This window comes from Pinus tabuliformis, chromosome 9, assembly GCF_031772625.1.
Source record: "Pinus tabuliformis cultivar Carrire ecotype Pingquan chromosome 9, CPIR1, whole genome shotgun sequence".
Taxonomy (NCBI): domain Eukaryota; kingdom Viridiplantae; phylum Streptophyta; class Pinopsida; order Pinales; family Pinaceae; genus Pinus; species Pinus tabuliformis.
The window spans coordinates 1098841363-1098866939 of record NC_142307.1 but is presented as its reverse complement, the minus strand read 5'-3'; positions in this window follow the sequence as shown (position 1 = coordinate 1098866939).

Here is a 25577-nt window from a genome sequence, read left to right as displayed (position 1 = left end):
TAAAACATATGTTTCAGATCTAGCCCAATTTCTTCAGATATACAGAAACTAATGAAACCCTGAGGAAACTTCAGAGGCATAAACTTCCAGATCAACAATGGTGGGAAGACATGTTGGGAATTCTATAAATTTCTCTTGGCTAAAACGTAGATTTCGGGCTATTTTTTCCGTGACAAAATAAACAGCGATGAGTGAGGCTCAAGCATGTCAAAGTATATCTGATCAAGGTCAAAGAATGTCCGGCAATGACGTAGTAGCCAGCACAGAGTATTAGTGGGAGACAACTGTAAACCGACTCACAGGACCTACCTCCTTGACATCTGATAAAGGTGTAACAACCAACATAGCATCAATTTATTGTTTCCCTATTTACGAGACTGTTTGTCTCTATCTTTTGTAAAAAATGGATTAGTCATCACTAAATATTATCTCCATCAGATATTTTGTAAGATATTTTGATATTTTGTATAAATACCCCCCAAAACAAAGTATTTGGGGTTGGTGGATATTCATAGATTTTGACTATAATACTGAAACTTCTGGAATAAAAATCTATTAGAACCATTTTCGTTTGGATCACTGGATGAGGAATTGGTGCTGAGGACTTGTTACAGAATTCTTGAATCAACTTATGGATCAATAAGTCCCTTCTAACTTGTGTTTTACAGTTTCTACGTTTATTATATCATCTATGTTTCATGATCTCAATAATAAAGAAAAAGAATAATTTAGAATTTGCTTGACTGCACTCTATTTTTAGTCTTTATTATTTTATGTGTTTTCTTCAGAATTAGAATAAACAGTGAATTCTTAATTGCTCCTGTTTCCCCTAATTCTTTCCTATTGAGTATTTGCTAAGGAATTCTTAATTTCTCCTTAACAGTAATCATCCATTTTCCCTCTATCAATATGATGAAGGATTCTTAACTTCCCTTCACCCATTTGATTCCATTCCATCTGATTCCAGCCTTTAAATTGTTCCATGTTTGACTACCTTGCTCTGTGATACCATCCTCTATTAAGAAACCTGATCCAGGAAGCTACCTCCTTTTGACTCCATCGTGCCCAATGGACTGAACTATTCAGTATATCTCACTGTTCTATTGAATCTTACCATCCAAAACAAAAACAAAGCCCAAGAACCTCATAACTAGCCTAACACATTTCAAAATAAAGCTAAATCATAAAGAGAGAGCCCTCTCTGGATGCAGATAGGCTAGAATCTGTATCTAAAAGAATTGGTTTGTGCTTACCTCGACCCTATTCCCTTTCTTACAACTTTTGGGAACAACTTGAGTGTTAACATCATTGACGACTCCCTTGGGGATCTGAATAATTGTTTCTTACTATTTTTTATTTCATAAGCTACAGATGGAGCCTAAAGTTAGTCAGGTAGCCTTTCAAACTGCTTTGCTTTGCAATTGCAGAAGTAAATAAATGTTACTTCAGTCTATCCCCAATCTAGTTTATGTATTGAACAGTTAACTCAAATACTTGATCAGTTCCTTGTTTCAATAGATCTTTAGGAACGTTCATAATCCCCTCATCTAAAATTTCTTAAAAGATATTGTTAAAGTTGTATTGTTAAAACTATTCCAACAAAAAACCAAAAAACATACTCAGAAACTAGCTCCAAAGAAAAAGATCTATTACACCAGATCAAATCCTGATCCAAATCCCCCACCTGTGTTTGAAAATCCAAATCAGATTCCCAGGATCCTTAGAACACAAGAGAGCCAAGAACATTCTACCAGTTCACACCTTGACAAAAATCTACAGAACTCTACCCAATCTGAGCTTACCTCTGCGAAAACATCAAATCTTTTTGTCATTGTTGCAGCTTCTTCAAGTTCTCCATCAGCACGTCAAACCATCCTTCCCACTCCTCCATCTACAACATATGTTTCCACTGTTATCCCTGCTCTTCCAGTTGCCACACTCATCTCTGCAATCATGGCAAACCGATATGCTCCCCTGCAATTACCTGCAAATCCAAGGGCTATGCCTCAAGATTATCAAAGCAAAATCACCTATTTTGACGGTACTGGTACTTACACAGCTCAACAACATACCAAGAAAATGACAGACTATTTTGAGAACTATGAAATTGATGATGATGATGTTAGAATGAAAGTATTTGTTCAAAGTTTAACTGGAGATGTCAGGACCTGGTTTAGAGCACTCCCTGCAAACACTATCAATGACCCAGAAGCCCTTTATCAGACTTTCTTGAACAAATGGGAAAATAAGAAAGATCCTCTCCACATTTTATCAGAATATGAAAACTTGAAAAGAGGCCCACAAGAAACTGTCCAAGATTACTGTACCAAATTTAATAATGTATACAATGCTATTCCTCAGAATCTCAGACCCCCTCCAGATTTGGCCTTGATGAAATTCCCTGATGCATTTGACTCTGATATGGCATACCAACTTAGGGAAAGAGCTCCTCGAAACTTAGAAGAGATGCAGAGCATAGCTGTTAGCGTTGAGGCCAACCTAATTTCTAAATGAGCTCAAGCCAGAGCTGAAAGGAGGACACCTTTTAAAGAAGAACCTTCTGCCTTTGAACAGAAATTAGACGCTATTATTAAAGGAATGGATAGACTTGGTGATAGAGTAGAAACAATTGAGAGGAAATCCCCTTGGGATGGTCAACCGAGCAATACTGGGAGAAATCCAAATTTCAGAAAAACCAAAACCCTAATTCTGGAAAGGCTGGGCCTAACCAAAACATTAGGCCCCCGTTCCAGGAAATGTTGAAGCTTCAACTTCTAGTGAACCAACAGAAGATACTCAAATTAATTTAATGGGTCTCAATAGTGAACAACAAATTTTCTTGACCCAAGAGAACCAAGAAGCTCACACTCTTAATCAATTCCAAACTCAATCAGGTGAATCATTTGATTTTAGGGAGGGATATGATACAACAATCTACGAAGTCCACAAGCAATACAATCTAAGGAGTAGAAGGATAGATGTCCCTGAAACCAATAAACAGAAAGATACCAAGAAATCTAACAAAGCTAAGATCAAGAACCCACCTATACAAGCCCTTCCTAGAACAAGTCCTAGCCCAAATACTCCAATAGTTGAAGATGTATCAAACAATCAACAACATAACAAACAACCTTCCACTTCCACTCCACCCAAAGGAAAGGTAGAAGAACCTCTAGAAATTGACATAGAAGCAACTTCAGCCTATGACACCACTCCTGAAAAAGAGAAAAACTCTGAAAAAACAGCAGAAAAGGACAATCTCACTGTCCCAAATACAAAAATTCAAACTGAAAAATATTTCAATCTTGAGACTGAAATAAGCAAATTAAAGATAGCCATTCCATTGATAGAATTGGCTAAACATGATTTCTACAGAGCTCAAATCAACAGATCACTCCAAATTTCAGAGAACAAAGATTCAACAAATCTCTTTGATGACCAAATTGAATTAATTTTTGGCCCTAAGGTAAACGGAAAATCAATAAATGGAGGGGTCCCTCCTTTCTATGTAAGTCTGAACATACATGATAAAATACTTCATAATGCCATGTTTGATTCTGGTGCTTCTCATAAATTAATGCCTAAATCCGTAATGGAGAATTTGGACCTAGATATTACCAGGCCATACAAAGACTTATTCTCTTTTGACTCAAACCAGGTCAAATGTCTAGGATTGATCAAAGATTTATGTGTATCATTAGTCCAATACCCCGCCAAGACCATTTTAATGGACATAGTGGTAGCTGATATTCCGCCGAAATATGGCATGTTGTTGTCTAGATCTTGGGGTGCAAAGTTCCATGTATCTTTATAGTCGGACATGTCCTATGCTACTGTTTCAGTATTTGGTCAACCAAAGAGATTGTACCGAGAAACTTTACTGAAATATGTGGTAAGCAGTCAGGAAAAACCCCAGAATTTTCCCATCTATTCCATACACTCCGACATGGACTCCTTCATTCTATACAATGATGAAGTTAATCCACCAACTGATGTCAAGGTTTTAGCACTTGAACAAGAAGAAATTATACACCAAAAATCTAGTGTTGAAATTCAAGAAATTTCTGAGAACAATGATATATCAGCCACTCAAGAGAAACCAGATGAAACTAAAAAGCTAGATTTCCCTAGTAAACAAATTTCTGAGACTCCTAATACTAACTATGAACATGATATCCTTTGGTAGTTAGAATTTGATGGTTCAGTCAATAAATTAGGGGAAAGAGCAATGATTTTGGTGCATAACCTAGAAAATGATCATGCTGAAGGGCACACTTACAGATTAAACTTCAGATGCACCAATAATATGGCTGAATATGAAACCCTGTTGCTAGGACTTAAATTGATCAAAAGTTTAGGGGCAATCAGGGTATCAGTTTTAGGAGACTCTTATTTGTTCATTCAACAGATAAAAGGGAACTTCCTCACAAATGATCCTAGATTAAGATCTTACAGAGGAACAACGATTGATATCTTTAATACATTTCTGGAGATACAACTGGCCAAAATTCCAAGAAAACATAATTTGGATGCTCATAGTTTGGCAACATTTGTGAGCACTTGTAAATTACCATTTGAACCTAATCATCAATTTACAGCTAAGACTAGACACAGGCCAACCATACCCAACAATGTAAAGAATTGGCAAGTGTTTGACAATGATATTCAGATTAACAATTTCCTGACCCTAAAAGAAGAATTTTCTAGCACTAATATAGACACAGATACTGTTAGTGAGGTTGATCAAATAGACCAAATTGAAACAAACATTTCAGTTGAGAGTGCAACTCAAATGCTGCACCCAACAAATTTTACCAATGAAAAGTTTCAAGATCTTAAAGAAGTGGACATTGATGAGATTATCGGAGGAGAATCTGAAGTTATTAATTTAAGAGACAATTATTTGCCCACAGGATTAACTCCTTTGGAAGATTTCTTTGATTCTAATGATATCCCAAAGAAACCCAAGATGCAACCTCTAAATGCAGACATTAAAGACTCTAACATAGGAACTGAAGAAAATCCTAAAATGATAAAATTATCCAAAACTTTACCCCCTGATCAAAAGCTTAAATATGTTGAACTCATCAAAGAATTCCAAGATGTTTTTGCTTGGAGCTATGAATATCTGAAATCCTACGACACCTATGTAATTCAACATACAATACCCCTCAAGGAAAATCAAAAACCATTTAAGCAAAAGCTCAGAAGAGTTAATCATGTACTACACCCCTTAATTGAAAAAGAAATCAAAATAATGTACGAAGCAGGGATAATTGCACCTATCAGGTTTTCAAAGTGGGTGTCTAATTTAGTGCCCACTAGGAAGAAAACAAGAGAAGTCAGATTGTGTTTTGATTTAAGGAATGTAAATAAGGTTTCTTTAAATGACCACTACCCATTACCTAAGATGGACCACATTTTACAGAGGGTAGTAGGTGCCTCTAGGATTTCACTCTTGGATGGGTTCTCAGGCTTTAACCAGATTCTAGTCCATCCTGATGACGAGGAAAAGACTGCTTTTAAAACACCATGGGGAACCTTCAAATATGTTAAAATGCCATTTGGAATTAAGAATGCAGGGGAAACCTTTCAACGAGCAATGTACATAGCTTTTGCAAAAGAAATTCATGATTTTCTAGTCATATACCTAGATGATCTTACTGTATTCTCCAAATCAGATCAGCAACATTTAGATCATTTAAGACAAGTCTTTTTAAAATGCAGGAAGTATGGTATTTCCTTAAATCCTAAGAAGTCGTTTTTCGGTCTAAAGGAAGGCAAATTGTTAGGCCATATCATCTCCAAAGATGGCATCAAAATTGATCCTGATAGAATAGAAGCCATTTTACAAATACCTCACCCCAGAAATGTCAAAGAACTTCAAGCTTTCCTAGGAAAAATTAACTTTTTAAGAAGATTCATTGCTAATATGGCTGAATTAATTAGATTTTTGAAAAACATGTTGAAAAAGGATTCCAAGGTTAAATGGACATTAGAAGCTAAACAAGCATTTGAAGAAATAAAAATGGCTTTAACCAAAACACCAGTCCTTACAAGCCCAAACTTTGACAGAGACTTCATAATATTTTCATTTGCATCACAACACATCATTGCTGATGTTTTACTACAAAAAGATGATCAAGGATGTGAAAAACCCATAGCCTTTTTTAGTAAAACACTTAGATATGCACCACTAAAATACCCAATCATGGAAAAACATGCTTATGCACTTGTGAAAGATATTAAAGACTTCAGAGTCTACATATTGTACTCCCATGTAATAGCTTATGTACCAAGTGCTATTGTCAAAGATATCCTGACCCAAGAAGGGATTGAAGGCAAGAGAGGTAAATGGATAGCTAATATATTGGAGTACGAGATTGAAATAAAGCCTACAAAGCTTATAAAGGGACAGGGATTGGCTAAACTCATGACTGAAACCAATTTCCAAGCCTTGGATATTAATGAACTGGATAATCAACAGGAGATGGCGACTCCACAAATCAGCCAGGCCTTCTTAGAATTAGCTTGGTATGATGATATAACTCATGTATTATTAAACCTGCAGGCTCCTCCAGGGTTATCCAGAACAAAGAAAAGGTTTTTAAAAATAAAAGCTTCAAAATTCTATATTTTAGATGGTACTCTTTTTTGGAAAAATCACGAAGGTATTCTATTAAATTTTTTAATAAAAGATGAAGCTGACAAGGTACTCAAAAAGTTTCATGCAGGGGACTGTGGTGGACATTTTACTGGAAATCAACTGCAGACAAAATCCTAAGGGCTGGATTTTACTGGCCAACCTTGTTTGCTGATGTCAAGAAGTTTGTCACCACTTGCCACAAATGCCAAATTTTTGAAGGCAAGAGGAAACTTTTACCTCTACCCTTTAGACCAATTTCCACTGAAAGACCATTTCAGCAATGGGGTTTAGACTTCATTGGAGAAATTCATCCTCCCTCTTCTGGCCAACACAAATGGATCCTCGCTACCATAGATTATTTCACCAAATGGATAGAAGCCATCCCTTGTAGACAAGCCAATGATTCAGTGATCATAGGATTCCTAGAAACCAACATCTTGTCTAGATTTGGTTGTCCTGAAAAGATAATAACTGACAATGTTTCCGCTTTCAAATCTAATAAAATGATAAGTTTATGTCACAAGTACCACATCACCTTAGGCCATTCTACAGCTTATTACCCTCAAGATAATGGTCTAGCAGAGTCCTCCAATAAAAGCCTGATTAATATTATTAAGAAAGTATTGGAAGAGAACAAGAAAAGTTGGCACAAAAAACTTACCAATGCACCTTGGGCAGACATATTAACTACCAAGAGATCCATTGGGACCAGTCCCTATGAATTGGTTTATGGAATGGAGGTTGTGTTCCCTTCATCCTTAGGTGTCCCTGTAATGAAATTACTGCAAGAATCTCAGGTGGAGCCTAATGACATTCAAAGAAGAATAAATCAGACCATCCATTTGCAGTAGACCAGAGAACAGGTATACCAAAGATCCCAAGTATTACAAGAAAAACTCAAGAAAATATTTGATAAGAGGACCGAGGCAGAAGATTTTTACCTGGGGGACAAATCTTTAAAATGGGATTCCAGGAGAGAAGACAAAGGAAAACATGGGAAGTTTGACTTCCTATGGAAAGGACCTTTTATTATCCAGGCTTCACAAGGCAACAATACTTACTTTCTCAAAAGCCTGGATGGTACAAAGAAGCAGAAGATGGACCAGTGAATGGTCGAATGCTGAAACACTATTTTGATCCAGATTGTTGATATATCCTGACTCTAGCATGTACATAAGGAAGTTCAGTTTCTGCAACTTGAAAATAGTGTTTGGCTTGTTTATTACATCAATAAGAATGAGGAATGTGAAAAAAAAATTGAAAGACAGCGAAGGAACTTTACCATTTCTTGTTTTGCCTCATTTATGTTTATCAGAGATTGCAGAAGAAGACTTGTGAGTAGAAAACATAAGAACAAGAGATCCAAGCAAACTATCCAAAACAGATGTACAGTTATTGAATCGGCTCAAGAATAATGTATATATTTTACATAATCCTTTTGTACAGTTTTCACTTTCAGCAAATGAGATTTCAGAGCAAAGTCAAAATTATGGACAAGGCCATCTGACCTGTTGTTCTTGACTTTCCACCAGGGAAAGCCATCCCCAAGTGGAGCCACTGTTATGCTCCTATACCAATAGGTGTCATATTTCATGATTGACTTGATTGGCTCTGTAATATGTTCATACCTTTTTTTGGTAGCAAACGTTTTCCATATTGCAAAAGAATAAAAAATTTGAAAAAATGTAAAGAGGGTATGCCCTAAAAGAAAAATCAAAGGGTAAAAAGAATAAAATGGTCAAAAAAGTGAAAGAGATGAACCCCAAATAAAGGACCAAGAAAGTGTGCAAGTCCAAATGCCACTACTATGTCATTTTTCTGTAAATAAAGTATCATGTACAGCTTGTTGAGCCTTTTTCCACAATTAATGAATGGCCAAATAGCTTAATCTTAGCTATTTCATGTTTAAATTTCCTGTTTTAGAGATAGAGAATAAAAATCTGTCCAAACTGTTTAAACTTGGCAGATAAGTAGATAGGTAGAGAAGAAAAGGAGCTCAACTGTTTAAACTGAGCCCTTGGAAGAAATAAGGGCAGATTTAGGTAGGCTTACAATCTAAAGAAAAGAAAATTGATGAGGGTCTACCAGTCCAAGTGCACCCATGGAAAAGGAAGAAAAAATGTTAGATACAGTAGGCTGGGTAGGCAGTTTTGGTGATGCAAAAGCATATTTCCAATTGATTTTTGTCTCTCAAGATGTTCATCTTACTGTTATCACAAGTACCATGGTAGATATTTGAATCCAAGTAACATAGCTGAAGCAAGTAAAGAAAAAATTGGCAAAATAGAAAAGAATTATGACAAATCCAAGATGAATGTTGTAGAGAAAATAAGAGAAGTTAAAGCATTAGAGAATAAAGTGAGAACATTAGAAAAGGATCTCACTATGGACAAGCCTCTAACAGAAATCAAAGTAATTCTTTGGACCAACATCAATCAATCCCTAAGTAATGTTTGCCCATCTATCCAAGCTATTTATGAGCAAATTGACTTAGTAAATGCAGCACATGGAGAAATTCAAAAAGTAAGAGCTTTATTAGGACAAATTCCTGATCAAGCCAACCGACTCATACACCTTCTGAATAGCTGAAATAGGGAACAGTTGGAACAACTTGGCATCCCAGACAGGACAAGCACCATTTTGGATATCAAAAGAGTTCTAACAAAGAAAACTTTAATGCAGAATTTGGAAAAAAGATGCCAGGATATGCAAGTAGAAATTAATTCTTTCATACAAAGGTTTATAGTTTTGCAGGATAAAGGACTACCAAGTCTTTTAGGAAATAATGACTGGCTTATGAAACACACCAATTATGTACATAAGTTGAATAAATATGCTCTTGATCAAGTCAGTTCATCAACAAGTGCTTCAAGAGTAAAAGCACTCCCTACATGCCAAATCCTCTATGACAACTTAGAAAATTTATTTTATATTGAGCATGAGGTAAAACATCTGTTTCAGCTCCAGCCCAATTTCTTCAGATATACAGAAACTGATGAAACCCTGAGGAAACTTCAGAGGCATAAATTGCTAGATTAACAATGGTGGGAAGACATGTTGGGAATTCTGTAAATTTCTCTTGGCTAAAACGTAGATTTTGGGCAATTTTTCCGTGACAAAATAAACAACAATGAGTGAGGCTCAAGCATGTCAAAGTATATCTGATCAAGGTCAAAGAATGTCCGGCAATGACTGAGTAGCCAGCACAGAGTATCAGTGGGAGAAAGTTGTAAACCGACCGACTCACAAGACCTACCTCTGTTACATTCGATAAAGATGGAACAACCAACGCATCATCAATTTATTGTTTCCCTGTTTACCAGACTATTTGTCTCTATCTTTTGTAAAAAAGGGATTAGTCATCACTAAATATTATCTCCATCAAATATTTTGTAAGATATTTTGATATTTTGTATAAATACCCACCAAAACAAAGTATTTGGGGTTGGTGGGTATTCATAGATTTTGACTGTAATACTGAAACTTCTGGAATAAAAAGCTATTGGAACCATCTGTCGTCTGGCTCACTGGATGAGGAATTGGTGCTGAGGACTTGTTACAGAATTCTTGAATCAACTTATGGATCAATAAGTCCCTTCTAACTTGTGTTTTACAGTTTTCTACGTTTATTATATCATCTATGTTTCATGATCTCAATAATAAAGAAAAAGAATAATTTAGAATTTGCTTGACTGCACTCTGTTTTCAGTCTTTATTATTTTCTGTGTTTTCTTCAGAATTAGAATAAACAGTGAATTCTCAATTGCTCCTGTTTCTCCTAATTCTTTCCTACTGAGTATTTTTTAAGGAATTCTTAGTTGCTCCTGAACAGTAATCATCCATTTTCCCTCTATCAATATGATGAAGGATTCTGAACTGCCCTTCACCCATTTGATTCCATTCAATCTGATTCGAGCCTTTAAATTGTTCCATGTTTGACTACCTTGCTCTGTGATACCATCCTCTGTTAAGAAACCTGATCCAGGAAGCTACCTCCTTTTGACTCCATTGTGCCCAATGGACTGAACTATTCAGCATATCTCACTGTTCTATTGAATCTTACCATCCAAAACCAAAACAAAACCCTAGAACCTCATAACTAGCCTAACACATTTCAAAATAAAGCTAAACAATAAAGAGAGAGCCCTCTCTGGATGTAGGTAGGCTAGAATCTGTATCTAAAATAATTGGTTTGTGGTTACCTCAGTTGTATTCCCTTTCTTACAACTTTTGGGAACAACCTGAGTGTTAACAGAATGCAACATAGCAACAAAAGAAAATCCTAAGCTTATGAAGATATCTAAGACACTGCCCCCAACTGAAAAGCTGAAGTATATAAGCTTGTTTAAAGAATTCCAAGACATCTTTGCCTAGAGTTATGAAGACCTCAAGTCTTATGATACCAGAATTATCCAGCATAAGATACCAATTAAAGAAAATCAGAAGCCCTTTAAGCAAAAACTAAGGAGACTTAACCCTATTCTTGTGCCATTAATAGAGAAAGAAGTTAAAAGGACTTATGATGCTCAAATCATGGAGCCCATTAGATATTCTGATTGGGTCTCTAATTTAGTCCCCACTAGAAAGAAAACAGGAGAAATCAGACTCTGTGTTGATTTCAGAAACTTGAACAAAGTATCATTGAAGGATAACTATCCCATCCCTAAAATGGATCACATTCTCCAAAGGGTATTAGGGTCATCCAGAATTTCATTACTTGATGGATTTTCTGGATACAATCAAATCCTATTCCAACCTGGAGATCAAGCAAAGACTGCATTCACCACTCCCTGGGGAACTTTCATGTACTTGAAAATGCCCTTTGGATTGATGAATGCTGGAGTAACATTTGAGCTATGGACATAGCCTTTGTAAAGGAAATCCATGACTTTTTAGTCATCTACCTAGATAATATCATAGTGTTTTCCAAGTCAGATAATGAACATCTAGATCATCTAAGAAGAGTATTCATAAAATGTAGAAAGTTTGGCATATCCCTAAATCCTAAAAAATCACTTTTTGGATTAGAAGAAGGAAAACTTCCGGGAAACATAATTTCAAAAGAGGGAATTAGAATTGATCTAGCTAGAATAGAAGAAATCCTAAACATCAGTCATCCTAGGAACATTAAAGAATTACAAGCATTCTTCAGTAAAATAAGTTTTCTTAAAATATTAATTTCTAACTTAGCAGAACTTATTAGAGATTTCAATAACATGTTAAAAAATGATTCAACACTTAAGTAGATAGTAGAGGCTAAGCAGAATTTTGAAGCAATCAAAGAATCCCTTACTAAAACACCTGTCCTCATAAGTCCTAATTTTAACAAATATTTCATAATTTTTTCATTTGCTTCAGAGCACACCATTTCAGCAGTGTTGTTGCAAAAGAATGATGAGGGTTATGAACAACCCATCGCTTTCTTCAGTAAAACTTTGAGAGATGTTACACTAAAGTATAATATAATGGAAAAACAAGTTATTGCTTTAGTGAAAGCCATAAAATATTTCAGAGTATATATTCTATACTCTCACATAATAGCATATGTTCCAAACTCAGTGGTAAAGGACATTCTAACTTAGAATGGGCTTGACGGAAAAAGAGGCTAATGGATTGCCACCATACTATAATATGACATTGATATCAAGCCTACAAAATTGATTAAAGGCCAAGGTTTAACCAAACTCATGGCTGAATTGAACTATCGAGCCTTAGACATAAATTTCATTGCTGCCATAGATGATCAGGAAGAGATGGCAACTCCACAAATCAGTGAAGCTTTCATAGATTCACCCTGGAATGCAGACATTATATTCGTTTTACTATACCTACAAGCTCCTCCTGGTTTATCTAGAACTAAAAGTAGATTCCTAAAAATGAAAGCAACGAAATATTGTATCTGAGACAATGTTTTATTTTGGAAAGATCATAGTGGCATCCTATTAAATTGTTTATTAAAATATGAAGCTGACAAAGTCATGCAGGAAATCATGCAGGAGATTGTGGGGGACACCTCTACTGGAAAATAACCAATGATAAGATTTTGAGGGGAGGTTTTTACTGGCCCACCATTTTTGCAGATGTCCGAAAATATGTGACCTCTTGTCACAAATGCCAAATATTTCAAGGGAAGAAGAAACTCTTACCATTACCCCTCAAACAAATCTCAGTAGAAATTCCTTTTCAACAATGGGGTTTAGAATTTATTGGGGAAATTCACCCACCCTCCTCTGCCTAACATAAATGGATTTTGACAGCCACTGACTACTTTACCTTGTGGATAGAAGCCATCCCTTCTAGACAAGCCACAGTCTCTATCATTATTTCATTTCTTGAGAACAACATCCTTTCTAGATTGGATGCCCACAAAAACTCATCACTGATAATGTTGTTGCCTTCAAATCCAATAAAATGGTAGATTTTTGTAACCGATACCATATCACCCTAGGCCATTCCACTGCCTATTACCCTCAAGGTAATGGACTAGTAGAATCTTCAAACAAAAGCCTAGTCAACATCATCAAGAAGCTATTAGAAGATAACAAGAAAATATGGAATAAAAGGTTGGTGAATGCCCTATGGGCAGATAGACTTACTACTAAGAAATATATTGGTACATCCCCTTATCAATTGGTATATGGGATGGATGTTTTTTTTCTAGCCTCGTTAGGAGTGCCAGTAATGAAAATGATTCAAGAGCTGCAAGTAGAACCAAATGACATCCAAAGGAGGATAAACCAAAAAATTCGTGTGCAACAAACCAAGGAAGAAGTTTATATCAAATCCCAAGTAATTCGAGAAAACATCAAGAAGATCTTTGATAAGAAAACTAAAGCAGAGGATTTCTTCATTGGTGATCAAGTACTAAAATGGGATTCCAAAAGGGAAGACAAAGGAAAACATGGGAAATTTGACTTTCTTTGGAAATGCCCATATATTATTTATGGTTACAGAGGCAACAATGGATTTTTCTTGAAAGAATAAGATGGGACAGACTTGCAAAGTGGACCAATCAATGGTCGAATGTTGAAGCACTATTTTTCACCAGAATAATCAGTAGTTCATTTGTTCTATTTTACTCATTGTAAATACATAACAAAGTTTAGATTAGAGTGGATGATTATCTTGTAAAGTTGAAGCCTGGAGAGGAAATCTTAAGCTTTAAAAAGATATAACATCATATGTTTGAATAAAGGAGATCACAGAAAGCAGTTCCACGTAAAGCATGGTCAAGGTTCCAAGGCCACTGATCAAAAAGTTCTTGACATCTCACATGGAGATGCCATCCCCAAGTGGATCCACTTTTAGGTTCCTATAATAATAGGGATAATAATTTTGAATTGACTATGTTGAGTCTTGTAATATTGTACATACCTTTGTTTTTTTGCAAATGTTTTCCATATTAAAAAATGAAAAGAGGGTATGTCTTAAAAGAATAATCAAAGGACCAAAATAAAGAAAGATCAGAAAAGATATAAAATATGAACCCTATAAAAAGAAACAAAAATAAATTTTGAAAGTGTTGCACATTCAAATGCCACTACTCTTAGTTTACTTTTCTTTTGAAAATAATATTGTGTGCATCTTGTCCAAAATTCCACAATTCACGATGATCATACAGTTTAATCTTGATTATTCATGCTTTTAAATTTCATGTCATGATAGTTAGTGAATAAAGATCTGACAAAACCATTTAATCTTGGCAGATCATTAGTTAGGTAGAGAATAAAAATGAGCTCATAAGTTTAATCTTAGCCATTGGAAGATAGAAGGTCAGAAATAAGTTAGTTTGCTTATCAAAAGAAAATAAAAGGGTCAGCAAGCTCAAATGCACCCATAATAAAGGAAAGAAAAAATGTTAGAATAAATTGAAGGGTAGGTAGAATACTTTCCAAAAAATCATAAGCATCATTATGCTTATCAAAAAATATCATCTTAACCCTTCCTAGGTGAAATTCCCCTTCCGTTTTTTAAAATCCCTTTTCTCTTCCTAAAAATCCTGTTTCCACCCTTGGAAACCATTTCCCCTTGTAAAATCCATTCCCCTTTGAAAAAATCCCTTTCCCCTTATCCTAACACATTTCCCCACCTTATATTATTAACCCCCCCACTGTATTAATCCCTAACCCATTTCATATTAATCTTCACTTAATAAATTGAATTAAAAGCCTAGTTTTTAATTAAATTTAATACTCGGCCCCACATCTTTAAAAAACCCCGTCCATCGTCTAATCTTTCATCAAATCCAATGGTCCACACACATTATCACATCCCGCAACTTCTGATGTTTAAAACTAATGGGGGGTTGCGAAACGGGTGGTTTCACTCACCCCCTCACCTACCATGCATCACCACTACATTTCATCGCATCCCCCCAGTCCCAAACAGCCATACCACCTTTCGGTGTGCGATAATCCACCAAACTGCTTCCAAAGGTGTCACACGGAATTGGTCAAGGGTGCGGACACGACTGACCTTCCTAGAAGTCTAAGACGTTCTAATGACAAACAAGACAAAATGGAGTGATCTTTCTCTAAATACACCTTTTACAACATGAAAACTACAAGTGTTTAGGCTTACCTTATTCCAAAACGCTGTTGTTGTAGTCCGTCCTTGCCAATCCGGATGAGCTCCTCCTTCAAGTCAATTCCTGCAACCACAAACAATCAAACAATTACCAAGCACTTGTATTTCATATAATAAAACATACATTCAACATGCAGACCAAGGAACACATGAAATAACTCATTAACATAAGCTATTGAGAAAAATAAACCAGTTTGTATTAATAACGAAACAAAGAAACTTTTACAACCTGGCCTTAGTGTTGTGCGAGTTCCTCCCAGGGTCCATCAAGTGTTTTCCTCTACTTTGACAAAGCTCACCCACTTCCAAGTAGAATCATGTAAAGACAATCTCTCCTCACAAAGGTTCTAATGGAAGACCTAAATCCTGCAGCATTTACCCAAAGAAAATGTATAGCTTCAACCTCTTCTCCCTCTGGCTCAATGTCTTTATTTATAGTGCTGTAAAGAGGTTATTCAGGTCCACTATCAATGGGATTATCCCCCTCTTTGGGTGGGATAGCTCCCTTATTGATGGGATAAGTTCCCTCTTAATAGAGATACATGAACCAACTGGAGGCGCATCCATTTCATCAAACCGACCTCTAGAATGTTCTAGAAGTAACCACAAGTAACTTTTTCAAGATAAAACTCGCGCATTTTGCCTTTTACAGAGGGACGCACCTGTCCCTTAACATACAAAGCGTCCATGGACGCAGATTTTGTGAACATGGTCAGCGTCCCCACAGGTAAGGCTAGAGAGAACCTGCGACCCCAGAGATAAACATAGTTTTTACAAGACTTTCTCTCTTCTTTGAGTTTGAGATGGATAACAGAGGCATAGACTTGCCTAAGAGGGAAGCATGACTGTTGATTTGAGCCATACTAACTGTAAGTAGTCAAGGTGACATTTTTTAGTGTAACAGATTGCCCCCTAAAGTGCGAAGCCTGGAATAGAGTAGGGTTTTGTAATTCTAGGAAGGGTGAAGCGCTTTATCATTTCAAGGATTGTCTTGTGGATGGCCTGGTTGGAACCTGCAATTTTCAACACAAAATACATGGATAAGATTATATCATCACTGAGGTAGGCATTCCCATACTCAGATTCAAAACTTTAACTAATGGACTAACTATTCTGATACAGGAATGATCTTGCAGTACATCATTTTTATAGACTTTTGTAGACACAGTATGGACGCAGCCATCTGTTTATGATTAGTCTACATAGATAATGAATACAAAACTCCTCACAGCCTGGATGGTAGAAACTAGATCCAGGGTCTTCACTTCTACTTCCCGAATTGGTACGATTCTAGCCATGTGATTAAATGATTCGATGTCGAACGTGTTAGAAACCACTTGATTACCAGTCGATGATGCAAACTGTTAACAAGCGTGAGAGAAACCACCAGTAATGTCAATGGTTCTCAAAGTACCAAGCACAACCCGTGAAATGTGAATAAATTTTTTGATGTCGAACACTTCACGGAATCCTTTGATCGAAAGTCAATGATGTAAACTGACGTCAAAGGCGAGAAACCTGCCATTGATGCATGCAGACTTCAAGGTACTATCGATTCCTAAGTCATCTTTCTAGATAATGTGTCGATGTCGATAGAAAGCGACCCGTTGCAGGCAAGCCTGCAACACGAAATCATTGTTCAAGTTGAAGAAATGTTGCTGTAAGGACTGACTCAGGGATGGTCAAATGGATGACAAGTATTTTGCAGATGAAAGTTTTGCTTGCAGACCTCTTGAACACATAACGACACGACAGATGGCTTGGTGACGAATAACTCAAAGTTAATCCCCGGAACCCGGTTAAAGACTTTCAATGTGATTTGGTCAACTGTGAGGTAAAAGATTTCCCAACCCAGGTGAATAAAAAGTGTCGTGTTCAAGAGCGGTAATAAAGTTTCTTTTGAGACAAAAGGTGACAAACAGGTTCATTCTTCTCTCTTTTCCCCCACCATTTCTGGCAAGTACCTCTTTATTTTTAACAAGCTTGAGGAGGATAACATATGCTTGATTATAAGCTCATCCTTCGGACGAGTCCAACCTAGTTTAAATTCGAACCCTAGGAAGGAGTGGTTCGTTCCTGTTTGTAATTGAACAGGTCCTCTACTGTAAAAGTTTAACGAGCCCAGTATAGGAGAAACTCGGCGTTTTTCAATTTTAGAGAGTCTGAAAAAACTAAAGGAGACTCCACGTTGAACTTTTTCGTATATTTGTGTCCCTCAAGCCCGAAAAAGTATAAAATAATACCTGGGGGAACCGCTTGATCTTGCGACCAAGGAGTACTTTCATAATAGTGTCGTCAACCTGAAAAGTAAAAAGCGATCAAGGACACGTCGTTTTATTTCCGTATCGAGTTTGAAACGACAAAAACCCGGCAATCTTTTCCTGTTTTTACGGTCAGAAAAGAGCTATAAGGGGACCGTCTTTTAGTTCCGTTTTAACGAGTGTAAAAGAAAAGCTCGGCAATCTTTTCATATTTTAGGAGTCTGAAAAGGGCTTAAAAGAGAACTCCAAGGTTTCACTTTTTCTTAAGTTTTAACGAGTTCGAAAAACGGATAAAAATGTACTCATGGTTTTCACTTTTTCGTAAGTTTTAACGAGTTCAAAAAAATGATAAAAATGTACTCACATGGCCGACTTTCAATTTAATTTACGAGCAGGAAAAGACGGAAAGATCTCGGCATTTTCATTTGTTTTACGAGAATGAAAGATAGCAAAATAATCTCGGTATTTTCATGAGTTTAACGAGTCTTGAAAATAACTGAAATTGACTCGAGATAGGTTTCATTTTTACAAAAGCTTGAAACAGATAAAAACTATGCTTCAAAGTAGTTTCATTTTTTCACAAGCTTGAAAAAGAGAGAAAACTGTGCTTGATGCCCCCTAAGCATAACTGCTAGAGTGCATGCCCCCCTAGCTTCATTTCATTCAACTACGATGGATGAAATGAAGGTTCAAGTACGAGATCATTTGAAAGACCCGACCTAAAATAAAAAACTGAAATAACTAACCTAAATACACAACTTAACATCTATGAGATCTGGTCAAATTCTCGACTCAATTAGAGGAGGATTTGTTTCATTTTTTAACGAGCTTGACACAGGAAAAGAACTATGCTCGGATTCGGTTTCATGTTTACGCAAGCTTGAAATGAAAAACTATGCTTGTTATAAGTTCACATGCCCCTAGCATAATGACGCAAAACGAGGTACATGCCCCCCAAGCTTCATTGCATTCAATGAGGTGGATGGAATGAAGCTTTACTTTCAAGATCTTGGAAAGATTTGAGGGAGTTGTTTCATTTTTTAAACGAGCTTGACACAAGATAAGGAACTATGCTCATAACTACTCTACAATCTACCTAACAAAAAATCTACTCTAAAAACCTTGATTCATTTTTTAACGAGCTTGACACAAGACAAGGAACTATGCTCTAAAAACCTTGATTCATTTTTTAATGAGCTTGACACAAGACAAGGAACTATGCTCATGACTACTCTCTACAATCTACCTACTTAACCTACCCTTGTTTCATTTGTTAACGAGCTTGACACAAGACAAGGAACTATGCTCAAAAAATTCGCATGCCCCCCGGCATAATGATGCAGATCAAGGTACATGCCCCCCAAGCTTCATTGCATTCAACCGGCTGGATGAAATGAAGGTTTACTTTCAATATTTAACTTGAAAAGGGAGTTGTTTCATTTTTAAAGAGGTTGACACAAGAAAAGAACTATCCTCATACCTGATTCATTTTTTAACGAGGTCGACTCAGTAACAGGAACTATCCTCAAACCTGATTCATTTTTTAACGAGGTCGACTCAGTAACAGGAACTATCCTCAAACCTGATTCATTTTTTAACGAGGTCGACTCAGTAATAGAAACTATCCTCAAACCTGATTCATTTTTTAACGAGGTCAACTCAGTAACAGGAACTATCCTCAAAACCCTACTTTTTACAGTCTACCTACATAACCTAAAATCTACCTGATTCATTTTTTAATGAGGTTGACTCAGTAAAAGAACTATCCTCATTACAGCCTATTTCATTTTTTAACGAGGTTGATACAGGAAAAAACTATCCTCGTACTCACTGATTCATTTTTTAATGAGGTTGACACAGTAAAAGGAACTTTCCTCATGCTAGCCTGTTTCATTTTTTAACGAGGTTGATACAGGAAAAAAACTATCCTCGTACTCACTGATTCATTTTTTAACGAGGTCGACACAGTAAAAGGAACTTTCCTCGTTACATCCAGTTTCATTTTTTAACGAGGTTGAGAGAGGAACAAACTATCCTCGTTCACACTGATTCATTTTTTAATGAGGTTGACTCAGTAAAAGAACTGTCCTCATGCTAGATTTTAGGATATGTAGGTAGATTGTAGAAAGTAGGATTGTGGGGCATGTACCTCGTTTTGCGTCATTATGCTGGGGGCATGTGAACTTATAACAAGCATAGTTTTTCATTTCAAGCTTGCGTAAACATGAAACCAAATCCGAGCATAGTTCTTTTCCTGTGTCAAGCTCGTTAAAAAATGAAACAAATCCTCCTCTAATTGAGTCGAGAATTTGACCAGATCTCATAGATGTTAAGTTGTGTATTTAGGTTAGTTATTTCAGTTTTTTATTTTAGGTCGGGTCTTTCAAATGATCTCGTACTTGAACCTTCATTTCATCCATCGTAGTTGAATGAAATGAAGCTAGGGGGGCATGCGCTCTAGCAGTTATGCTTAGGGGGCATCAAGCACAGTTTTCTCTCTTTTTCAAGCTTGTGAAAAAATGAAACTACTTTGAAGCATAGTTTTTATCTGTTTCAAGCTTTTGTAAAAATGAAACCTATCTCGAGTCAATTTCAGTTATTTTCAAGACTTGTTAAACTCATGAAAATACCGAGATTATTTTGCTATCTTTCATTCTCGTAAAACAAATGAAAATGCCGAGATCTTTCCGTCTTTTCCTGCTCGTAAATTAAATTGAAAGTCGGCCATATGAGTACATTTTTATCATTTTTTCGAACTCGTTAAAACTTACGAAAAAGTGAAAACCATGAGTACATTTTTATCCGTTTTTCGAACTCGTTAAAACTTAAGAAAAAGTGAAACCTTGGAGTTCTCTTTTAAGCCCTTTTCAGACTCCTAAAATATGAAAAGATTGCCGAGCTTTTCTTTTACACTCGTTAAAACGGAACTAAAAGACGGTCCCCTTATAGCTCTTTTCTGACCGTAAAAACAGGAAAAGATTGCCGGGTTTTTGTCGTTTCAAACTCGATACGGAAATAAAACGACGTGTCCTTGATCGCTTTTTACTTTTCAGGTTGACGACACTATTATGAAAGTACTCCTTGGTCGCAAGATCAAGCGGTTCCCCCAGGTATTATTTTATACTTTTTCGGGCTTGAGGGACACAAATATACGAAAAAGTTCAACGTGGAGTCTCCTTTACTTTCAAGATCTTGGAAAGATTTGAGGGAGTTGTTTCATTTTTTAAACGAGCTTGACACAAGATAAGGAACTATGCTCATAACTACTCTACAATCTACCTAACAAAAAATCTACTCTAAAAACCTTGATTCATTTTTTAATGAGCTTGACACAAGACAAGGAACTATGCTCATGACTACTCTCTACAATCTACCTACTTAACCTCATGTACCTCGTTTTGCGTCATTATGCTGGGGGCATGTGAACTTATAACAAGCATAGTTTTTCATTTCAAGCTTGCGTAAACATGAAACCGAATCCGAGCATAGTTCTTTTCCTGTGTCAAGCTCGTTAAAAAATGAAACAAATCCTCCTCCAGTTGAGTCGCCAATTTGTCACACGGAATTGGTCAAGGGTGCGGACACGACTAACCTTCCTTCAAGGGTGCGGACACGACTAACTCTTAGACTTCTAGGAAGGTTAGTCGTGTCCGCACCCTTGACCAATTCCGTGTGACAAATTGGCGACTCAACTGGAGGAGGATTTGTTTCATTTTTTAACGAGCTTGACACAGGAAAAGAACTATGCTCGGATTCGGTTTCATGTTTACGCAAGCTTGAAATGAAAAACTATGCTTGTTATAAGTTCACATGCCCCCAGCATAATGACGCAAAACGAGGTACATGAGGTTAAGTAGGTAGATTGTAGAGAGTAGTCATGAGCATAGTTCCTTGTCTTGTGTCAAGCTCATTAAAAAATGAATCAAGGTTTTTAGAGCATAGTTCCTTGTCTTGTGTCAAGCTCATTAAAAAATGAATCAAGGTTTTTAGAGTAGATTTTTTGTTAGGTAGATTGTAGAGTAGTTATGAGCATAGTTCCTTATCTTGTGTCAAGCTCGTTTAAAAAATGAAACAACTCCCTCAAATCTTTCCAAGATCTTGAAAGTAAAGGAGACTCCACGTTGAACTTTTTCGTATATTTGTGTCCCTCAAGCCCGAAAAAGTATAAAATAATACCTGGGGGAACCGCTTGATCTTGCGACCAAGGAGTACTTTCATAATAGTGTCGTCAACCTGAAAAGTAAAAAGCGATCAAGGACACGTCGTTTTATTTCCGTATCGAGTTTGAAACGACAAAAACCCGGCAATCTTTTCCTGTTTTTACGGTCAGAAAAGAGCTATAAGGGGACCGTCTTTTAGTTCCGTTTTAACGAGTGTAAAAGAAAAGCTCGGCAATCTTTTCATATTTTAGGAGTCTGAAAAGGGCTTAAAAGAGAACTCCAAGGTTTCACTTTTTCTTAAGTTTTAACGAGTTCGAAAAACGGATAAAAATGTACTCATGGTTTTCACTTTTTCGTAAGTTTTAACGAGTTCGAAAAAATGATAAAAATGTACTCATATGGCCGACTTTCAATTTAATTTACGAGCAGGAAAAGACGGAAAGATCTCGGCATTTTCATTTGTTTTACGAGAATGAAAGATAGCAAAATAATCTCGGTATTTTCATGAGTTTAACAAGTCTTGAAAATAACTGAAATTGACTCGAGATAGGTTTCATTTTTACAAAAGCTTGAAACAGATAAAAACTATGCTTCAAAGTAGTTTCATTTTTTCACAAGCTTGAAAAAGAGAGAAAACTGTGCTTGATGCCCCCTAAGCATAACTGCTAGAGCGCATGCCCCCCTAGCTTCATTTCATTCAACTACGATGGATGAAATGAAGGTTCAAGTACGAGATCATTTGAAAGACCCGACCTAAAATAAAAAACTGAAATAACTAACCTAAATACACAACTTAACATCTATGAGATCTGGTCAAATTCTCGACTCAATTAGAGGAGGATTTGTTTCATTTTTTAACGAGCTTGACACAGGAAAAGAACTATGCTCGGATTCGGTTTCATGTTTACGCAAGCTTGAAATGAAAAACTATGCTTGTTATAAGTTCACATGCCCCCAGCATAATGACGCAAAACGAGGTACATGCCCCACAATCCTACTTTCTACAATCTACCTACATATCCTAAAATCTAGCATGAGGACAGTTCTTTTACTGAGTCAACCTCATTAAAAAATGAATCAGTGTGAACGAGGATAGTTTGTTCCTCTCTCAACCTCGTTAAAAAATGAAACTGGATGTAACGAGGAAAGTTCCTTTTACTGTGTCGACCTCGTTAAAAAATGAATCAGTGAGTACGAGGATAGTTTTTTTCCTGTATCAACCTCGTTAAAAAATGAAACAGGCTAGCATGAGGAAAGTTCCTTTTACTGTGTCAACCTCATTAAAAAATGAATCAGTGAGTACGAGGATAGTTTTTTCCTGTATCAACCTCGTTAAAAAATGAAATAGGCTGTAATGAGGATAGTTCTTTTACTGAGTCAACCTCATTAAAAAATGAATCAGGTAGATTTTAGGTTATGTAGGTAGACTGTAAAAAGTAGGGTTTTGAGGATAGTTCCTGTTACTGAGTTGACCTCGTTAAAAAATGAATCAGGTTTGAGGATAGTTTCTATTACTGAGTCGACCTCGTTAAAAAATGAATCAGGTTTGAGGATAGTTCCTGTTACTGAGTCGACCTCGTTAAAAAATGAATCAGGTTTGAGGATAGTTCCTGTTACTGAGTCGACCTCGTTAAAAAATGAATCAGGTATGAGGATAGTTCTTTTCTTGTGTCAACCTCTTTAAAAATGAAACAACTCCCTTTTCAAGTTAAATATTGAAAGTAAACCTTCATTTCATCCAGCCGGTTGAATGCAATGAAGCTTGGGGGGCATGTACCTTGATCTGCATCATTATGCCGGGGGCATGCGAATTTTTTGAGCATAGTTCCTTGTCTTGTGTCAAGCTCGTTAACAAATGAAACAAGGGTAGGTTAAGTAGGTAGATTGTAGAGAGTAGTCATGAGCATAGTTCCTTGTCTTGTGTCAAGCTCATTAAAAAATGAATCAAGGTTTTTAGAGCATAGTTCCTTGTCTTGTGTCAAGCTCGTTAAAAAATGAATCAAGGTTTTTAGAGTAGATTTTTTGTTAGGTAGATTGTAGAGTAGTTATGAGCATAGTTCCTTATCTTGTGTCAAGCTCGTTTAAAAAATGAAACAACTCCCTCAAATCTTTCCAAGATCTTGAAAGTAAAGCTTCATTCCATCCACCTCATTGAATGCAATGAAGCTTGGGGGGCATGTACCTCGTTTTGCGTCATTATGCTGGGGGCATGTGAACTTATAACAAGCATAGTTTTTCATTTCAAGCTTGCGTAAACATGAAACCGAATCCGAGCATAGTTCTTTTCCTGTGTCAAGCTCGTTAAAAAATGAAACAAATCCTCCTCTAATTGAGTCGAGAATTTGACCAGATCTCATAGATGTTAAGTTGTGTATTTAGGTTAGTTATTTCAGTTTTTTATTTTAGGTCGGGTCTTTCAAATGATCTCGTACTTGAACCTTCATTTCATCCATCGTAGTTGAATGAAATGAAGCTAGGGGGGCATGCGCTCTAGCAGTTATGCTTAGGGGGCATCAAGCACAGTTTTCTCTCTTTTTCAAGCTTGTGAAAAAATGAAACTACTTTGAAGCATAGTTTTTATCTGTTTCAAGCTTTTGTAAAAATGAAACCTATCTCGAGTCAATTTCAGTTATTTTCAAGACTCGTTAAACTCATGAAAATACCGAGATTATTTTGCTATCTTTCATTCTCGTAAAACAAATGAAAATGCCGATATCTTTCCGTCTTTTCCTGCTCGTAAATTAAATTGAAAGTCGGCCATGTGAGTACATTTTTATCATTTTTTCGAACTCGTTAAAACTTACGAAAAAGTGAAAACCATGAGTACATTTTTATCCGTTTTTCGAACTCGTTAAAACTTAAGAAAAAGTGAAACCTTGGAGTTCTCTTTTAAGCCCTTTTCAGACTCCTAAAATATGAAAAGATTGCCGAGCTTTTCTTTTACACTCGTTAAAACGGAACTAAAAGACGGTCCCCTTATAGCTCTTTTCTGACCGTAAAAACAGGAAAAGATTGCCGGGTTTTTGTCGTTTCAAACTCGATACGGAAATAAAACGACGTGTCCTTGATCGCTTTTTACTTTTCAGGTTGACGACACTATTATGAAAGTACTCCTTGGTCGCAAGATCAAGCGGTTCCCCCAGGTATTATTTTATACTTTTTCGGGCTTGAGGGACACAAATATACGAAAAAGTTCAACGTGGAGTCTCCTTTACTTTCAAGATCTTGGAAAGATTTGAGGGAGTTGTTTCATTTTTTAAACGAGCTTGACACAAGATAAGGAACTATGCTCATAACTACTCTACAATCTACCTAACAAAAAATCTACTCTAAAAACCTTGATTCATTTTTTAATGAGCTTGACACAAGACAAGGAACTATGCTCTAAAAACCTTGATTCATTTTTTAATGAGCTTGACACAAGACAAGGAACTATGCTCATGACTACTCTCTACAATCTACCTACTTAACCTCATGTACCTCGTTTTGCGTCATTATGCTGGGGGCATGTGAACTTATAACAAGCATAGTTTTTCATTTCAAGCTTGCGTAAACATGAAACCGAATCCGAGCATAGTTCTTTTCCTGTGTCAAGCTCGTTAAAAAATGAAACAAATCCTCCTCCAGTTGAGTCGCCAATTTGTCACACGGAATTGGTCAAGGGTGCGGACACGACTAACCTTCCTAGAAGTCTAAGACGTTCTAATGACAAACAAGACAAAATGGAGTGATCTTTCTCTAAATACACCTTTTACAACATGAAAACTACAAGTGTTTAGGCTTACCTTATTCCAAAACGTTGTTGTTGTAGTCCGTCCTTGCCGATCCGGATGAGCTCCTCCTTCAAGTCAATTCCTGCAACCACAAACAATCAAACAATTACCAAGCACTTGTATTTCATATAATAAAACATACATTCAACAT